Here is a 20,817-nt window from a genome sequence, read left to right on the forward strand (position 1 = left end):
TCACATTTCCAGATGTGTCCCTTCTTCAGGCCTCCTCTTTTTTTGTTTTTGTTAAGTGGCACTGGTAATAAAAGACAATGACTGCAAAGATAATGTCCTTCTCCAGGTTCCAAGCAAACCAGTTTTATAATCCAGTCCCTTTGGTTCTCATTTCATAAGCCACTCTCATTAAAAATTGCTGAAATGAACCCACAAACTTATCCATGGACACTGAATGTTCTTAGATGGCATTAAACCTTTGCATGAAGATCCAGACAATCTGATTGGGTAAGACTTGGAAGATGAAGGCTTCTGCAGTTTATAATTAGTCTGCATTTGTCACTTCAATGCTGAAATGCATAGACATCCCAGCTCATTGTGAGCACACGTGCTTTTTTATAGGGATATCCAATGACTTCAACTCCTGCCTGCAACAACCTCTTTGACACCATTATTTTGCACATTACCCCAATAGTGAAGGTTAATGCATGCCTCCTGAGCTGCATCACGTCGATTTTGATCCCTAGGGCTACACGTCACCACATATGCTCAGACTTTCTCCCCATCTTGTTCCAATCCTCTCTCACTTGTATTTTTCTGTAATAGATTATGAAACTGCAATGATACAGTAAGGTCCTAGCTCCCGTTTCATCAAGGCCTTTCCCACACCTCCTGGGCACCAAGAAGGTCCTTTATGTCAGTGGGAATAGGGAGTGCTGTGCTGATAATCATGTCAGTTCCAGCCACACATGCTTTCAGTGCTCTCAGTTTCCCATCTACTACCTGTTACTGAGACCAAAGGATTTGGTATTACATGGTGCTGCACACAAAACTTAATCATGAAGATGTCTCAGCACATGCAGAGGAATTAGGCTGAATTGTGCAGCTATGCTGCTGAGTACCAAATCAGTTGGTAATCAAATTTCCCACCATTCTTCTACATGTGTACTTTAGGGTGGAAATGTATATACACAGTATGCAGCACTTCACAATGAAGTAAGAGAGAAAGAGGAATCAATAATATTGAGGTTTTGAAATTAAATACTTCTGTTATTTAAATGCAGTTTCTATACCTCTTTTATCAAAGGAACTGAATTCAGTGAGATCTTCAGACAACTTATAAGCTCCTGCCCCTCTAAGCAGTTCATAGGCTGAGAAAACAATCCACCTCACACAAAAAAATAATATAAAAAGGACAAAGCAAAGAATCATCTGGGGAAAGGTGGTGACACTTCAGCAGGGGAGTTTTGCAAGCCACCTCAGTATCCTTCGCTTTAGGGCTGTGGGGCACGGAAATAGGACTGCAGAAAAATTCACCTGCTGTACCCACATGTTAGGCTTCAGAGGTGCAGGGCTCTGACCAGCTTAGAAGAGAGATCACCTGAAATGTAAAGTTTAAAATGGCAGAAGCTGGCTGTCATTACAACCAGTAAGATCATTACTGTTGCAGCTTTATGTGGTTCAGAAGCCTGCAAATAAAGAAAAGGCCACAATTTTCTTTGTAAACGTAACTGCTTCGAGGGAGGGAATCTGTGCTTACCAGGTACTTCTGGGTAACTTCTTGTGAGATTCCATGTTCAGCTCTTTCCGGAAGCCTTCCCCTTTGTGTTGCCTCTGTTCAGTCACCACAAACCACTAAAGCCTTCAAAGCACTTAACTGAGGGCCATTATTATAAGCACATGGTGAGCGAAGAGTGGTGTGTGTTCAGCACCCTGCTTCCTCGGTGCCTCCTTGCACTCATTGATCTTGTGCTTTTGAGCAATAAAACATTATCTATATAAAGCAGAAAGGCAAGGAAGAGGCAGAGAGGGGAATGGTGAATCTCAAGCATCTTTATACATTTTTTTCTGTGTAGCTCTCTCCAAGATGTAAGATCACCAGCATGTTACAAATATTAGCAAGGCATTTTGTACACATTTCATTAAGATGTTGCAGTGTCTCAAACAGGTGATAAGGGGTTGCTATGGTTACTATATTCTCATAAGATGGATACTAAAGAGTTTCACAAAATATGGATTGCTACTTGTTATGTAAAATATTAGTCACCTAACTGGCATTTGCTTATGCACCCCTTTTATTTTGTCAAAGGCTTTCCAGTCCTCCATCTTTCAAATAAAGTGGATTTAGGTATTGTTTAGAGAAAGGAGAGGTCACTAATCATTCTTGTTCTACAGATAAAGGGGACAAGTTAGGTAGCTCATTATGTAGCCTGTTTATAATTAAATCGAAAAATGACTGCTCCACTGTACCGGAATTGTGAGAGCTTTTATTTCAGAGGATTTAATGAGTCATGGAACAAGCCCACACTACACAAAGGACTGAACATTAGCATGGCAATAGACCATATAGCTTTTAATAGCCCGAACCCTTTGTTTCACATTCACACCAGGCCCTGAGATTGTCCCATCACCAACATTTGAGCCAACGTTTCTTTCAGACGGGTTACTTTTTTTGCCAATGGACCTGAGGGTGATATTTAGGAAGTCTATTATCAGACATGCAAATGGGGAGAAAAAAGTGTCACATCAAATCATGACAGTTTAATAAGATATTGCTCATGGGCAAATGCTTTCATGCACTGCCTACCCAGAAGGGCAAGTTGAAAGGAGTTACAGTAAAGACATCAGATTTGGTGTTTGTATCCTTGTGTGTCCTCTTTGTGATGCCACTGAGGGAAAGTTCTAACAAATTAATTTGATTTTATCTTGTTTATTCAGATATCCAAAATAAAAAAAGTGTATAAAGTCCCCTAATCTTTATTGTGATCACAACAGCACTGTTTGGCTTTCTTGCAACCACTGTGACTATTATATGCCTTGTACATTGTTTTGAAAACTCTCATTGACATCAGGTGCAGTTGTAGTGGAATTCTACTACTTTGAAACTCATTTACAACAGTATCACAGAATGTGAGGGGTTGGAAGGGACCTTCAAAGATCATCTAGTCCAACGCTTCTGCTGGAGCAAGACCACCTAGAACAGGAATGCATCAAGGTGGGTTTTGAGTGTCTCCAGAGAAGGAGACTAAACAGCCTCTCTGAGGCTAGGACTAGGGTTTCATCTGTATGCCTCTGATTACCTGACTATGATAAGCAAAAGACAATTAAAAAACTTCAGCAGGCCAGGCGTGGATGTATTTGAACACCTGTTCCTATACTACTGTTAGGAAGAAGTTCAGTTTTGAGTTAGATTAAGCAAGAGCAAATGTGCTTGCTTCTTCCAGACCTGCTTTCACAGCTTGTACCCAGAGATTCCTGGGAAATTAATTTTTATTTTTCAGTCTGAGGCAGCAAATTTTTATAGCAGGACTGAGCAAGAGGGTAGGAATTTGTGGAGATAATATATCGAGCAGATCCAAGTACTAACTACTACATTCCTCATGTACTTTGAAGTGCAAAATGTTGCATATTTCCAGAACCAGAAATGGACATAACATATTGCTCTTGCAAGGTGTGACCATGTTAACAACTAGAGCACCTTCTGTTAAAACGATTAATGTGTGGCTTATCACGTCATAAAAGCTAGAAATCACAACACAACAACAATAAGTACCTGTGGTCCATATGAAGTCAATCTGCAAGCAGAGTAATTAAGCATTCAGCAAGAAGTGTTTCTGTGCTACAGTCAGCAGAGCTAAAATTGTCAAGTTTGTTCTACAATTGCCACTTTTGTTATCCACAAAATATCTAATACTCACTGTGTATTTCCTTCCTCACTCTGGGTTCTCTTCTGAAATGTAAGAATGTTGTTGTCTCCTTGTTCCTCAGCACACCCCAACCAAACCGGTGAGGTCTGAAGGTGATGCTGGAGTCAGCCATTTGAAGCTTAGCAATTTTAAGGAAATCTGTTTCCAAACCTACAGCTAACCCTCTCTTTATCAAGGCAGCTTTCATCTATCATGATTCTACCACTACTTTCAGTATTTAGGTATTTATGGCACTTACAGAATAAGCCCTGATTGCAGAACTCAGTATGAAGTGGATGGCATGATAAGTAACGAGGCAGAGATGTGGGAAAAGAAAGAACTTCCATGCAAATACGTACATCTATGTTTTAAACAGAATCCTGAACTCATGGATATCAAACTCTCATAGAATCACTAAGGCTGGAAATGACCTTTAATATTGAGTCCGACTGCAACCCAACTACCATGGCCACTAAACCATATCCTGAAGTGCTACATCTGCATGCTGCTTGAACACCTCCAGGGATGGTGACTCCACCACCTCCTTAGACACCCTCTTCCAATGCTTCAACACTCTCTCAGTAAAGCTTTTTTTCCCTAATGTCAAATCTAAACCTCCCCTGGCACAACTTAAACCCATTTCCCTTTGTTGTATTGCTAGTTACTTTGGAGAAGGGACCAGCACCAGCCTCATTACAACCTCCTTTCAGGTAGTTGCAGAGAGCAGTTAAGACCTCCCCTTAGCCATCTCTCCTCCAGACTAAGCAGCCTCAGCTCTCTTAGCCACTCCTCGAATGACATGCCCCCCAAACTCCTCACCAGCCTTGTTGCTGTGCTCTGGACATGCCCCAGAACCTCACTCCAGGACCTCAGTGTCTTTCTTAGACTGCGGCACGAACAGACAGAAACTGAAAAAGCTGTCAGGAGATCAGAAAGAGACATCACTCAGGAAAACAAACCTAGAATTTCCCCATATACACCTAAATGCGGGGGGAAAGAAGGAAGTTGGTTTGGGAGTGACCTTCCCATGGTTATTTACCGACGCGATCCATTTCATCCAGCTGACAGCGCTAACCGGGGAGCTCCAGGTGCCGGCGCAGCCCAACGGGTCCCGCAGCCGAGCACAGAGCGGCCTCTGCCGGCCGCCGCCGCTGCCCTCTTCTCCCGTCTCATCCCCTGTGCCCCGCCACAGCCTGCCCAGCTGAGCACAATTTGCAAGCTTGGACGTCGAGTATCTCAGAAAGAGACGGAAAGCTCGCCGAACTCCCTATGGGGCAGCTGCGACATCGATTTCTTGTAGGAACCGCAAAAACTTTCTATTTGCAGGAAAAAGCTAAAGTTCTGTAGCTTAGGTTGCTCCTCAGCTGAGCTTCATTATTTGGCAATGATCAAATGTTAAAATTCTGTACAGCAGGCAGTTCCATCGATTCTTGCTGATAATGCAGTCCTCTCCTTCTTGAGATGTGACGTGGATTCTACTTCTACACCTCTCTAATGCATAAAGCTGATCTCTATACACAAAAAGAAAAAAGCACCAGTTCAGAATGACAACTGTCCTAGTTCGAATGGTTGCAGAGCAATCTTTGCACTGTTGGTGTGTACCAGGAATGTGCTATATGGCACTTTATGTCCCAGCACTACTACCCTGGTCATGTCTCTATGGTGTGAAGTCTCTGTCGCACAGTCTGAAAAGCCCACAAGAGTTTGCATACCTGAGATTGGTGGTACATTTCTGCCCAGTGTATGCCTAGCCCGTGGGACAAAAATAAATAAATAAACAAAAATCCTTAAGGACCAGCTTTCTGCTTGTGGGAATACAAAGAAACCACTGAACTCTGACCATTGCAGCAGAGTGCATTCCACACTAGCCTATAGCAACAGGATATCCTGAGAGTCAGCAAAAATGGGACAAAACCACCAGCAAGTAAGCCTCAGCATAACTCAAACCATTCCACCATTGCAGATATCAATCCACCTTGCTCATTTTCACATTCTTCTGTGCTGTGTGGTTTGACACACACCTTTCTCTCCCTCTTTTTTTTTTTTTTTATGATTTCAGAAGAGGTACCCAGCAGACACAAGCACTGATTTTTTTTCTATCAAACAAGCAATGTCATGTCCAGACAGGTGAGAAATGAGCTCAATACCAGGGAAGCTATCTTATACATATAATGACTCTGTGGAAACAATATTATTCTGTTAATTACTAAATCCTCCAAGATTCACACAAAAGCCAGGTCTCCACATAATGAAGTTAACTTTTATCTCTCTACTTACACTTTTCTATTAATCATTTCTTTCTACATGTATGAATTATAAATATTAGGGAATTCCAGCATAAATACCACTATTTCCCCCCTAGCATTTGTGGGTGTGAATAGGTTGAGTCCTTGCCTTTGTTCTCAGAAAGTCCCCAGACCTAGAATTCATAACCAAGCTTGTACTCCTCTGGTAGAGAGACTGTATTCAGCTTACAAAAAAAAACAAACAAAAGCAATACAACCTAACTTTCAGACAGAACTTCCTCTCCATCTAGCATTTCCTTACAGGAATTCCTCCATTTAACTCAGTGACTCTTCTTACACATGCTTCCTTTATTTTAGATGTAGTTAATGAAACTGCATTTGTTGTATTAGTTCAGCAGAGCACCAGTAGCTTTGTGCAAGTGCTCAACACTTGTGAAGAGGGTGGGACAAGACCATCCTGTTATCCCTATCAGTGCTCTTGGTGCTGACAGATGACTAGCTGACATCTTATTGTTCTTCTTTTCAGTCTCATAAAAAAGAGCCCTCAAAGAAGAACAAGTTTCATTCATATGAAGTTTTACTATTTCTCTGTACTTCCTCAGCCCTAGCACTAACACAGCGTTGTGGTGACTTAACCTAGGAGTGTGGGAATTACTGAGGGGTGCGCTTGTTTTTCCAACAAAAGTTCAGGCACACTATTATTAGCCATCTATGGTATGTCATCAATGTCAAAGGCCAAATAGTTTCTTGAAATGTTTAGGAATCAAGTATATTCTGAATCTGAGGAGTCTCTGTTTTCACTCTGCCAATCACATGCACACACAGGAGCACACTGCAGAAAGGTTCCAACTTGCCTAGGTGCTCTCGAGCAACCCCAGCACACCCAGGTTCAGGGCAAATGTGTTTCAGAGAGCAGACTAACCTCATTAGTGGGCAGTTCTCAAGTTTATATCTCTGTACAAATGCTGGACCTGTTTTAGAGGACAGTTTCTACCTCATATGTCTCATTGCCTGCATAAACATATCTGGCAGTTTAGCATCCCAATAATACTCAGCCACTTAATGTGCCACCAAGAACACACAAAGAAGACACCCAGAAGGTATCTTCAAGCAATTTTGCCAGCAGGTTATAGGTAGGTCAGGGAGAAGAGGATGCTTTGTATCACTCACAAGATCTGTCTCTGAGAGCAGTATAGATCTACCATATCACTCTAATAGAGGACTGTGCATTGAGCTTTCCTCTTCATATTTTATGAGCAGAAAGGGTAACCAAACCAAAAAAACCACCACCAAGAGAAGTAGCCATTCTTTCATTTAAAACTGCCAATAGATTTTGGAACCAAAGTCCTTATTTTTGTCCTCATAGTCACTAATAGAAAATATTAGCAACAGATACAAGATACTTCATAGAAAACAAGAGGTAAGACAGTGAAAAATCAAACCCAAACCTTCTGTTTGCCAAGGAAAGAGTCATGTAATATAATTATTTCATTAGAAGCAGTGGCCATCTGTTATGCTTTGTGGAAAGACTGGCAAAAAAAGTTGAAACCATCCATTTAATGAACAGAGAAAAGATGTCTATTTTGAAAATGTTAATGTTTCTGAAAGATGTTTGATTAGAGAGTGGAATTTATCAGCATTTGCTTGAGCTCAGCCTAGAGTATGAGCTTCATCAATGCACGTTGTCAAGAGTCATTAATAAACAGTCTCCATGGGAAAAGCCAGTGATTCAGTACTCCCAATCACAATACAATGTGCAGCAACCTCCACAAAACATGATATATGCTTTTTTCACATCTGCTTCCAAGGAACACTTTATAGCAACCCCTCTGATTTGTAGTAATGGCTTTTCTTTTGCCTTTTTTTTTTTTTCCTTCTCCTTTTTCCTGTGTGGTATGAAGATCAAAAAAAGGTCTTTAGAAACAGACAGGAGGTGTTTCCAGCAGAAACATGAGGCTTTAAAGTTTTACAGGGAAATTTTATGTAAGAAGAAAGAACAATGTAATTAAGCATCAGAAAAAAACCAAAACTGAAATAGTTTGCTAGTAAATAAATAAATAAGACAACATCTAGAGGCATATAGCACGTGTAAAACTGAAAGCAAGCCACCGTTCCTGCCTTGATTGAGTCGTTGCTTCTCAACAAACATACAAATAGTTTTAAAAAATGAATAGTGGAATTTGCCTGCTGTGGCTTCCAGAGGGCATCATGGAGAAAAGAGAGAATGATGCTAAATTGTAAACTGAGATGTCTGGTGAACTCTGATTTGCATTCAGCCCAGCAACAGAAGACAGAAATACACTTTCATATGAACAGCTACCTATCAGTACTATTATCTTTGTACTGCCCCTCTCTGTGGCCTTAAATGATATAATTTTTTGGTGCAGTTCTGTGTGGTTTGCTACAGCATAACTTAGAGAAAGCAATAGCTCTTTTTCGTTGTTTTTTAGAAAACAGGAGTGGGATAAAAGTCAACACAGCCTTGTAAAAGGCATATATATATATATACACACACACACACACACAGAGTCACACAATGCTCCATTCAAATCAGAGACTAGATGGATTAGATGTTCACCGACTAATTCACTGTCCATGCATAATGCAGTATTTCCCCCAGTTCAGAAGCCCCTGTGTTGGGAGAAGCATAGCAGAGGGATAGCAAGGATGTATATGTAACCAGGAAAACTTTCCAATGTGTGCTTCATTCTGTACTCTCAAAAGCATAAAAAAATCTCTCCAAATGACATTTTAGTTTACACATGGTTGGTAAAAGGTCTGAAAGTAAACTTTTGCCCTTGATTTCCCTTGTACTTATAGGGAATTAAAAATTGTCAAGATAAAGCACAAAGTTGTGCTGGTAGCATTCCACCTGTTCGTGACTTGTTCATGAAAGCCTGGAAAGGCATCTGCTAGCTCTGGCACCTGACCCCACTTCATCTTCTGGCTGCAAGTTTGTCCTGCGTAGGTCCTGACCAAGAGACACCCTCACTAGAAACAATACTCACCAGGGCACAAACTGCAAAACCCTACACATGTGACTGAGAAACCCATGTGAGGTTTATGATCACTCTCTTCAGTAAACACAACTGCTTTCTGCTGGCTTCTGGATTTCCCACAAGGGATAGCATGTTTCCAATTTATATGTACCTAAACTGAAACAGCTTAAAGAGGCTGATTTAAAAAAAATCAGTGTGTCATTTGTAGGTGTGGAGGGAGGAGGAGGAAGGAATAAAATATAACCACCAATATTTCTGGCAACTGTTGCTTTTCTTAACAAATGAGACTGCTTTTTGAAGCACTGTGATCTTCTACTAAGCACCTAATGTCTTCTCGGCCTTCCTATATGCTCCCTGTGCTAGTAGTACCTCATTTATTTCTTTGTTAGATGCTTTGAGTCTAACAAGCATGAAAAGACTTATATAAACCCCAAATCTATTCTTTCATATCCTAGTTAACCTTCAGAACCAAAATAATGCCCTTGGATGCACATGTGTAGCTTTGGCTTCGGAGTTTTCTGCATGTATCTGCAGGGATAACGTGGGTCTTGATGCTTTCAAACTGCTCAGAGATTGGGAGGCTGGTGGGGGAGTGCTTTAGCCTTGCAGTATGCATCATACTGTATCCATTTAAAACCTCTAAATGTTCATATCCGTAGCAGTTATGTAGCCAGATAGGATCTGTAAAAGTCACCTGCCATGGAAAAGAAATTTCCCAGGACAAAAAGGTCTTAAAATATTTTATTACAGAAATATACTTTTCAGGCCTTAAACCAGATTAACTATATGAGAATTCCTAGAAGTCTATATTGTTCCCTTTAGGGGTGCCAGACTTTATTTACAAAGCTTATATATTGCTACAGCAAGGAGTTTTCATGGATGAAAAGTGCTCAAGGCATTATGATGGCTGGGCAGAGGGCAGTGAATTGAAAACACCACATAGAAGCTCCACCTGGCTGAATGGCATTAGTAGATCCCCGTGGGAGTCATATTAGGATGCAAGGCTTTTCTCTGTCGTCTGCTCTAACAATGACAGACAGACAGACAGAAGTGAAATCACTCACAGCACTCAATAATTTATTTACTTCATCGTGGCCACGAATGTGCTAGAATAATAAACCAGCCTGCGGGTGTTGGGGCAGTGACTAGTGGTGACTCTACACTAGGATAGATGTGGAAAAAAAAGACACCTTAATTTTTGGTTCCTTTGAAAAATCAGAAGCGAAGGACACATATAGCCCTGCTTTAAGTCACAGTTTCTATTGTATATATTTCCTCATATCAAATGGGCTAGACTAGAGCTCATTTTTAATGGCAAAAAACCCCACAACAAACCACCCTAGCAGGACAAGGACTTCAAATTCTAAAGATGCTAATGGCAAACCCCCACATGTGTGTAAATTATTAATTGTTTCCTTGTTAACAAGTTTCTTTTTTTCCTTCTTTGGTTACTGACCTCAAGGGTCACTTTTCCTATGAGAAATAGAAACATTTAGGATTCTATCTTCCTAGCTCATAACTAATGTATAGGCTCTCCTGGTGTCAGGTGTAAAAACTCAAGATCCAATTTGTCACCCTAGGCAATTCCCACTTGAAAAGACAGTGTAGGTATTCTGCAGAAATAAATGAAGGGAAGCATTAATGATGTAAAGCCAGCAGAAGTATCCCCTACAGAAGTCACATCTCTCAAATTCATAGACACACATCAAGATATAGAATGCCTTTTGTACTGATCTGGAAAGAACATAAAGCCCAGTAATGATGTCCTACAGGGGGGAAAAAAAAAAAGGGGGTGGGGTGGGGTGTTGTTAAAGGAAAAGAAAAAAAGAAAGAAAGAAAAAAAAAAGAAAGAAAAATAAAAGAAAGAAAAAGAAAGATAGAAAGAAAAGAGCATTAGCAGCCTATTTTTCACGCTGCAGAGTATTGACTATAGCTGGTTATCTTTTTTTCTTGGCCTGCTTTTGCTCTGCTAACTGATTTATTGTTTCTTGTTTTTACCTTCTCAATCTGATCTAGCATTTCCCAAGCCCACAGCTGTATAGAAAGATGACAGCACAGACATAGTGTAACAGAGTCAGACACCTAACTGAAAGAAAACGAAAACACAGGCATTTTGGTCCCATTTTCTACCTTTTTTTCAACTAGATCACCAGTCTCACAGAAATATTTACTTTCAGCTTCATGGCTGCATTGTTAATGACTACAATAGTGTTCAAGCAGCCGTGTCTTCTTTTCAATAAATCCCCACCTGCTCCCCCAATATGTCTCCCTGGGACTCATTCCAGGAGAACATCTTCTCACAGGGGAGGGAGGAGCATCCATGGAAGATGTTCAGTGCTCTTACCGTAGATACCAGTGACCTCCTTGGCTCAGAAATGCCAGAATCGTGACCAAAACTCTGAATTCTGTCTTTAGATTCCTTTTGCTAAAAAGAACTTCATACAGATTTCCTGACACTGAAAAGATTGTGTAAATGAAAGTTGATTATGCTCATTTTACTTGAATACTTCTCGGAGGATGACTGATTTCAGGCATATCACACTGAATTCTGTGTATGATTTTTACATTGTAAGCACTTCAATGGAAAAATCATTGTGCTGTAGAAAACAGCTGTCCCCTCCTAAGGTTTGCAAACTAAGCACCTTAAGAAAACTCTGCTTATGTCACTTCACCACACTTAAATATTTTGCTTTGCTTCTTTACTACATTCACTTGAATTCACTATGTAATCTAAGAAATAATTATATAGGTGTGTGTATTAAAAAGCAACAACAAACAAACACCAAACTCTCAGGAAAGCAATGTTCCAGAGCTGTTAAAAATAGGCACTGCAGTTAGATCTTTCCAGAGAAAACCAGATACATAGAATAAACCAGGTTGGAAGAGACCTTCAAGATCACCGCGTCCAACCCATCAACCAATCAAACACCACCCAAACAACTAACCCACGGCACCAAGCACCCCATCAAGTCTCCTCCTGAAAACCTCCAGTGATGGCGACTCCACCACCTCCCCAGGCAGCCCATTCCAATGGGCAATCACTCTTTCTGTATAGAACTTTTCCCTAACATCTAGCCTGAACCTCCCCTGGCGCAGCCTGAGACTGTGTCCTCTTGTTCTGGTACTGGCTGCCTGGGAGAAGAGACCAACATCCATCTGTCTACAACCTCCCTTCAGGTAGTTGTAGAGAGTAATAAGGTCACCCCTCCGTCTCCTCTTCTCCAGGCTACATACAGTATCATACAATAGTAAATATTTGTTGCTGCTGCTAATATAAAATTGATTAAATCTTTTGGCTGTTTCTCCTGGTTAAAAACTTGTGCATTACATTTGGGTAAGGGTGGCATTTCACCTTGAAATATCAAGATACTTCTTCAGACTGAGACTACACTGATACCACATTTAAGTCATTAAAGAAGAGATTTCTCTCACATTTTAAATGTTTCTATTAGGGGTTAAATCTAAGAACATGAGTATTTTAATCTGCCTACAAGAGTCCTGCTGTAACTGTCAAACTACTTAAGATTTTAATTCACGGAGGTTAGCAGAGGAATCTTCATTTTAAATTAACTTATCCAGGATGGGTATCAGAAGCAAAGGTAATGAGGAATAATATAAACCCTACTATTAAGGCAGATCCATCAAAAGACAAAACTGAAACAAGCACAGTTACCTTCTCTGATGTTCCAGAGTAGGTAGGCTGGCAAAAGCTCCTTCTGGATTTAGAGGGAAGAGAGTTTCTAGAGCTACTGTCCATAGGTAAAATGAAAGTAAATTCTTCACATACCAACAGCACCCAAGAACTAACACTTAGAGCTGTCATTTATAAGCTGCTTTCTGATATGCTTTCCTGGGTGTAGGCATGCTACTCATTCAGACAGCCATTTTCAGGCACCATACCACATCTGTAGACTGACTTCAGTGGCAGCTCTACCAGTGTGCATTTAGGCTAAACCAGGTTGTACCCATCATCCATTTCTTTGTACTTAGGTCAAGAAATATTGGTAGAACCGCATTAATGCAACATAGCAACTGAGGATAGCTGCTGAGTTTTAAAAAATACTTGGCTCTGTGAAGACTAAAGTTGCTCATTGTGAGCCTAAGATATTTCAAGTGCTATATGTAAAGGCAGTTTCTAACACTCCCAATTACAAGGCATGAAATTCTTGTTTTACAGTATCAAACATTGGGGTTTAAATAACTTTATAGGTTGGCTTTTCTTGAAAGGATTCAACACAAATTCTTAGCATTTATCTGAAGCTTACAGGATATTTGGAAATGGAATAAAAGTGTTTCCATAGTTATACAGAATATTTCTTTTGCTTAGTGACCGGAATTGAAAGGAGCATGGCGATTTGTAGTACAAATGGAAGCATGAAGTTAAGTGAACATTTAATACTGAGAAAATAACCCACTAAGTAAGAAGCCAGACCTCTGTCAAAGCCTACAAGGATAGCTTGAACATAATGAAACCTTTGAGAGTATGTAAGAAATAAAGGACATTGGCAGGCAAATAGAGCAAGGAAGCTTCCTGGGTCTTTTGCACTAATAAATTCTCTCTGTTTTGGCAAGAGGTATCTTGTAACTTGCATTTTTCCCTTTATTTCTGTAGTGAGAAAACACTTCCTATATGGGAGAGTCTGACACCAGTCCCCTGGGTGGAAGGCCAGGGTAGCATCCAACACTCACACAGTGAGTGGTACAGATTCCAAACACAGTTCTTGCCTTGCCTCAAAAAATCATGTCATGCCTGAAGAAAATAGAAAATATATAGCCATAAATTGTGGCCTATTCTGCTCAGCTGTCAGTTCCAAACAACACAAAAGATGTTTTTCTCCTTGTCATCACCAGCAGATCTTGCTCCAGCTATCATGAAAGCAAGGACAGAAATTGCATGCGATGCACGTTTATTCTGCACTCTTGTGATAGCGGGAACACAAAATGTGAGAGATGTAGAGTTTCTGGTTTCATCATAAAAAAAAAAAAAAGGACTTCCTCCCTCTAAAATATTTCATAACAAGATTTTGCTTTTAAAACTAAAAATAAATATACACTGAATGTTTCTATCCACATATGACTGTGTGTACTTTGCAGCAGTGAAAGATGTACAGCAAGGAATCAAATGGTGAAAAATTCTAAACCTCTCCACTGGGAGATAGTCTCAGACAGGCTAGCTTTTGAAAACAATATTTGATAGTATTCAAGGAATTTCAAAACATGTATGTATGAAGAAAGTTGATTTTTACTTGTAAAGTAAATTAGCTGCAGACCAGGAAGGCTTTAAACAAAATATCAGGAGAGACATTGTTCGCAGAGATGAAGTCTTGCCCAGCAGGTTACTCAACTACAAAGAAATACTTAAATTGTGCTTATCCTGATTCCATGTGGGCTCCTGTGGAGAGATTCCTGGGGCTGCATACATGTGGAACTAATCAATCAGATAAACCCATCCACAGTTCTTAAAAAACATTCTGTGCTCAATGTGTTTGGTACAAATCTGTTATTTAATAGCATACCTGATACAGGTTACCCATTGGCCACACTCTGCCCTCTAGGGAAGATGCTATGCTACCTCAGGTGTTCTACACAAGCCTAAACAGTTTTAAGCTAACTTCCCTTATTAGACCAGCTATTAAGGTCTTGGCTTTAACAGTGCTATGGAAAACAGCTACTGGGAGCCTGTATTTGCTTGGAAAAAATTCTCAGGGGTGAGAAGGCAGGCACCAAAACATCATGATGAGCTTCTAGCTAATTAAGATGTTGACTGAGCCAACTTTAATCATGGTCCATCAGTCCATGTTTGATTAACATGTAAATTGGTAAAGTCTCTTCTGCAATTGCCCTACCATCTGAGCTCTAATTAGGGGCATCAAAACAAACAATAACTGCATTTGAAATTTGTATTGTTCAGTTGGGGAAATTATTTTCTGGCACTGAGGTGGAGTGCATATGTGTATTGTTTCAAAATACACACAAATACGTTAGACAAACACTATAGATATGCATAAACAATGTGCAAGTTTAAATAGATCTCAGCACAACTTCATGTAAGGGGTGCATGAAAAAGGAAAGTGTTTCTTCCCTCAGAGTATCTTCTCAGAGGCAATGGTCCTATGCAGTTGATGAGGAGAGGTAGATACAACTAGAAGTCAGTTCAAATCACACAGGAGAGCAGTTATGCCAAATGAGGTTAATAAAATAGAATAAAAGAGATCTTGAAAAGAATTGTTGGGTACAATCTCTCTTAGTCTGAACACTTATTAACAGAACTTAGAGAAATCTTAGGAAAGTATGTCATATTCAGATGACTTAAGCTGCAATGGGCATACCTGAGGTTTCCTGTCAGCTACTCCTATGTGTTACCAGCTCAGCATCTTTGTCTCCCCTTGGCTAGACATTAATAGAGCAAAGATGCCTTTGGAAGAGAGGATAAGTATGCTTTCCCCCTTCCTTCCTGCTTTTCTTCTTCCCTATATTATCATAATGAACAGAAACACTTTAATATTGCTCCATACACAACTCAGATCTTTTTCTTCAAGACAGATGACATAATAAAAAGATGTAAAAAATCAGCAGTTATTCAGACTGTGGGTAGATGTCTGTAGGCAAGCTCACTGTGAACGGTGGGGCTGTAGCCTGTGATAATAATGAGTTAACATGAGTAGTGGAATGAGAAGAGCTACAGAATTAGACAGATATGATTGCATGCCTGTCCAGGGGCCTATATGGAGCTGTCTAGCATCCTTTCAGATGCCTTGGAAGAACCACTTCTCCAGGAAGACATGTCCACATATCGTGTGTCACCTCTCAGTCCCATATGGATGTCTAAGGTACTTTCATACACTAGATGCCTGTGTGTGGGCAACTGAATTGAACCACAAGTGTCAGCTGTCACAGAATCACAGAATAGTAGGTGTTGGGATTTGAGTGGAATCACAAATAGACATTTATACGCAGCTACCCAAGTTTCAGAGACCATCTGGAACTGAACACCATCCAATTGCATTGTATGTGCTCCCAGCTTTCACTGTACAATTCTCTCAGCATCTACTGACATTTCAAAAACGTCTTCCTAGTCAATCTACTAATTTAGACTGCAAAATGTATGGAGTACAGAAATAGTCTGAAAAAAGGGAATAGCACCCAGTACAAAGTCTGATATTTGGCCTTGAGACTGCCAGAAGCAAAACCATTATTGACACAACTTCCAAAACACAAGTGATGTCTCCTTGTACTACACTGTACTAGTATCAACAGGGTGCATTCATCTCTTCCATATCCTGGAGGAAAACAGGTCCCAAAAGTCAATCAGCAATTGCCTAGATCTGACCCAGTAAAATCAGTAGGAAAAAAAAAAAAAACACAACAGAAATTTAAACTGTGATCCAAGTTTTAGCATAAACCCATTCCCACTAGTACATCTAATGAACTACAGTAGATGGTAGTCTACTGGGAGAGGTGCAGAGGCAGTCAGAATTCATTGTTCCTTCACTTGCCACATAAGGAAACTCTGAAAGCTCTTGGAGTCCCAAAGTCTCAGCTCACACCAGTTCTACAACTGGCTGCACTGGATGAGAAGGAACAGTGCAGGAATAAAGCTTCACACATTTTTGTAATGTAGATGAGTTTTGACTGACAGGTTGACCCTTAGCTTCCTTTATTTAGCAATGAAGTATGATATTCTGGCTCATGGAAGTAAAAATAATCCATCTCTTTTCAGTCTGCATGTAACCCAAAAAACTTCAAAAGCTCTTACAAATCTCCATAGATGTCAATAATGTACTGGGTTTGGGCAGACTCAGGTATGGTTGGAAGCTAATAGTTCTTTCCCCTTAGGAAATCTCTGGTGGTCTTTCCTAAAGTGTTGGCCAAAAGACCATTAACATTTCAAGCAGCTTTAATTGAGTAAGACTCCACATCTCAATAATTTCATTCTGCACCAGCTAGGAGACCCTGACAGACAGCATCCTGCCCAGTCTGTCACACCATGTAAGCTGGATTTTAACTTACAGGGGACCACAAGTCAACCTCTTAAAAACTGTTTATCATGGAAACAGATACTGCCTTTCTACAAGACTGAAATGCTGAAGATGAAAGATACCTACTACATCAAATCAGAAGGGACAACTTGCTTGTAAGTGATGAAGAGCCATTTTCAGTGATGAAGAGCCATAGCTACACATCATTGAAACACTCTCTGGGAAGACAGTGAGCTGCTTGTGAACTTCACAGATCTCAGTCATGTTGTTTAGAATGTCCTGCAGTTCTGGCAGTCAAACCAGTCTGCAGATGATCTCCTTCTCAGCAGCTCAGTTTCTCTCTGCTTACATGGGATTTAAAGAACAAGCATATCCCAAGCCACAGAACACACTGCACTTCTAAGGTGCTGGAAGATGTGCATAAGAGAAAGATGCATCGATAATTGCGCAGAATTGAATTTAACAGTTTTGAAAATGACATAGATGTATCTAGGAACTAGAATTTCAATATATATGCCAAAAAAAACCTCAAACCTGTTGTACTTTCTATTGCTTTATGATTAAAATTGACTGAAGGAGTATCTAACTACTAGCCATTAACAATAAAATAAATATTTTGATGCTACATTCAGAATCTCTTTCTGCCAGGCAGTTAAATGGGAGCTGTAGTCTCTAATGCCCATGCAGCTCCACCAGATTGGACCTCCTGCTGCTTACTGTTTGTGAAATGGCAGATTCCCATGAGACCCCAGATGTGTTTTCTTTCAGTTAAGGATAAGAAAAGTAGAATCACGTTACACTGTGCTTAGCCTGACTTATAGTGACATGCACTTCAGGTGGTTATTCCTAGGCAGATGGGTAGCTATGAGCTTTAAGTTTTGTGACTCCTCGGTGTAATAACAAGCATATGAAGTGTTCAGTTAACATGAAAGCTACGTGGTGAACGCAGGAGATGCATGATGCTAGCATGCAACTGTACTGGTCTGTTCAAACAGCTCTTACAGTGATGTGAGCGAGGGTACAAGTGTGAGAATATCAGCTAAATCAGTCTGAAAACAGTGTGCCAACTGCATTTCAATAAATGGCCACTAATGTTTATAGTAACATGCATAGGTAAGTATGCACACATATAGGGGAGTGGGGGGTTGTTGTTGTGTTTGAGGGGTGGTTGGTTGGTTGATTGTTTTGGTTTGGGTTGGGGTTTTTTTGCTCTATAGTCTTTATGGACTAAAAAATTCACCAAACTGCAGACCAGCTTCACTGTGGCAGCTCCAACCTTACAATTAATTTTACAGAATTGTATATATATTTCCAGCAGCAATATCATAGTTTTCATCTGCCTGAACCTTCCAGTTGTGACAAGTAGCTGGGAGCTAATGACTGCTGGAATATGTTTAAATTGCTTTAATTTTATGAGTAAAGGGATGTTAAGTTTATTTATACGTGTTACCCTTCACCTTTGGAATTGATTTTTGTTCTGTTTTAACTCAATAAACTACATTTATAGGCAGAATTTCCTTCTTCATGCATAAATGTTCATGGTGATTTTTCATTTATAACTAGAGACTTTTTCCAACTATAATGGCCATAAAAAAGTATATGTATTTCTGCTTTACATAAAATGATAGGATAAGCACTTTTCTGTTTCAGGCAGTCAGTTTTAGGGCTTGCACAACAACTTCAGTGTAGTTCCTTTACCATTCACATGCACAGGTGTAATACCAGTTGTGAGTTGTTCTCAGTCAGATGGCCACTTTAAGAATCACATTTTGAAATATAGAATCCATAAAACTAAGAAAGAAATAGCAGCAAATGTCACCTTACCTCTCTAAACTAAAAGATGCTGTTGAACAGTTTAGTGGCACTGAACAAAAGTAATTTATCCGTTAGAGAGCTGAGGAACTTTGACAGGTGTATCAATAACCAGCAGTACATCCTGCATTGTTTGCTTGCAGGGAAACCAAAGATGTGAAAGTGAAGAACAATATATTCTGGAGATAGTGTCTCTTTGTCTACAGAAAATCAGAAGCACAACCTGAAATATCAGTTTGTTGTCATTTGACAGTTATTACTGGGAACAGGGGGGGATAAAGACCACACTAAATTAACTCTTGTTCTCAAAGAGAGGAATAACTCATAGCTGTGGTGGTATTTCAAGGGTCATGGCTGCGTCTAGTGGTGCAGCACAAAGAAATGAATTATGTTTCCTGTGTTTCTAAAACTGTTAATAAGCTGAAAAGCAAGAACATTTTTATCATTCTTCTCAAAATACTGCTGTCAAGAGTCTGCCACATTCTTATATGAAAATCAGTGAATTTGTCTATCCTTGGGCCCCTCTAACAAATCTCATTAGTGCTCGTTTCAAAGGAGATTTTTGTTTTTAAGCAAAAGGAGAACCATAGTAACTGTGCAATTCCTAAACCATTTCATTCATGAATGGGAAATGAGTCTCCAAATCTCTGCTCACATGAGTAACCACATTGATATCCTCAGGCTTTCCATTATTAAGAGCTAGAACTGCGAGTATAAATTTGCAGGATTTGGATGTGGCACTTCATTACTCCATAAGAGTGAAATCTGTAGCTGAAATCAATAACTAAGCCTGTGAGACATATAAAAGATACACATTCTTTCATGGAGGTCTGGTTGCAATGCATCTCTCAGGCTTGCTTTGGCGTCAACAAATAAGCATATCATTGTAAAGAGATGTACAGACTACAGACAGTAATTACTCAGAGACATTTTAGATAGACATTTTATCCTCAATAGGGGAGGTGGGAATAGTCCACTAGAAAGAATAATAGTGAAAAAGGTCAATGCTTCTTGAAAAACTGACATACTAAGTCACAGACCATGGTTTTGATTCTCTGTCAATCAGCAGTGTAACTGTTGTCAGTCATTCCTCCTTACCTTGTTTGTGATTTTTGAATGGCCACAAAAGAAACTTTTGTTGGTAATTATGGTCCTTACAATTCATCTGAGTCACAGGCAGGATTTTCATAGCCTGCCTCTGGAATAGACGTGGTGTACCCCAAGCTGCGCTCATGGATGTCCAACCAATTCAAGCTAAAGTTTCCCACGATAGTATAAAAGGCAACAAAAAGACTCTGACAAACACGTGTCACTATTCTAGAGACAACAAGAAGATGATAAAGGGACAGGATAGTCAGGATCTTCTGGTTTTCCTTTCCCATTTTTTTTTCTTTTCCCATATTGTATTTTCTTCTCAAAGAGGATAAATACAACTGCTCTTTCTTTGGAAAGGTGCCGTTAGACAGGATATGCACCTGCTCATCTTGAATCTTCTAGAAGAGTATTTATATCCTCTGCTTAACCACATGCTTCCTATTACACTGATCATGAACATTCTGCTGAAAATTAGAGCCAAGAATTAATGCTTCATTTATTTTTTAATTCCAGAGTTCCCCTGAGATTTTTCCTTTCTCCAAATATTTCCACCTTCCACAGATACTTTTACAATTTTGTTTTCCTCGGCTATCAGTCCAAGTGGCATAGCTTGTCCCTGCTGAAAATGTGAGGAAAAGATTTGTGAGAGAATGTTCTCACATAAAACTCAGCTTTGGAGTAGATCCAGCAGAGCAACAAATCCTATAACATCAAAGGAAGAACATCTGAAACTGGGACTTAGTGTCTGCAAGAAATTGCAGCCTCTCATACATGTATCCATTTCGAAAGAGCTGAGCCTTTTTGCTTGCTTATTTTGCCACCTTTGCTGACAGAACGGGTGGAACAACTTTGGAAGAATAACAGCAAAGTTGTTCAACGGAAAGCAGCCCCTGTACTGTTAACACTGCCTCTCCAACTATGCAGCTGCACGACGCAAAGACAATGCAGGGGACCCTCAGCATCATTAACCAACTTCCCTTCCTCACCAAACAGTAGCTTCCATAAAGCAATTACAATAGCA

General features: G+C 39.9%; 1 protein-coding gene across 2 annotated transcripts in view; it reads right to left on the bottom strand.

The window, feature by feature from the left end:
- Nucleotides 1–20,817, bottom strand: part of MID1 (midline 1) — a 211,475-nt gene that overhangs the window by 133,502 nt on the left and 57,156 nt on the right. The window contains exon 1 of one of the 2 annotated variants that reach the window (XM_009896964.2): nt 19,800–19,830. The exons of the other annotated variant lie outside the window; for it this stretch is intronic. The gene's annotated coding sequence lies outside the window, so the exon portion shown is untranslated. Of the gene's footprint in view, nt 1–19,799; nt 19,831–20,817 lie in introns of those variants that run through there. 2 annotated transcript variants of the gene reach the window in all.

This window comes from Dryobates pubescens, chromosome 8 (genome assembly GCF_014839835.1).
Source record: "Dryobates pubescens isolate bDryPub1 chromosome 8, bDryPub1.pri, whole genome shotgun sequence".
Lineage (NCBI taxonomy): Eukaryota > Metazoa > Chordata > Aves > Piciformes > Picidae > Dryobates > Dryobates pubescens.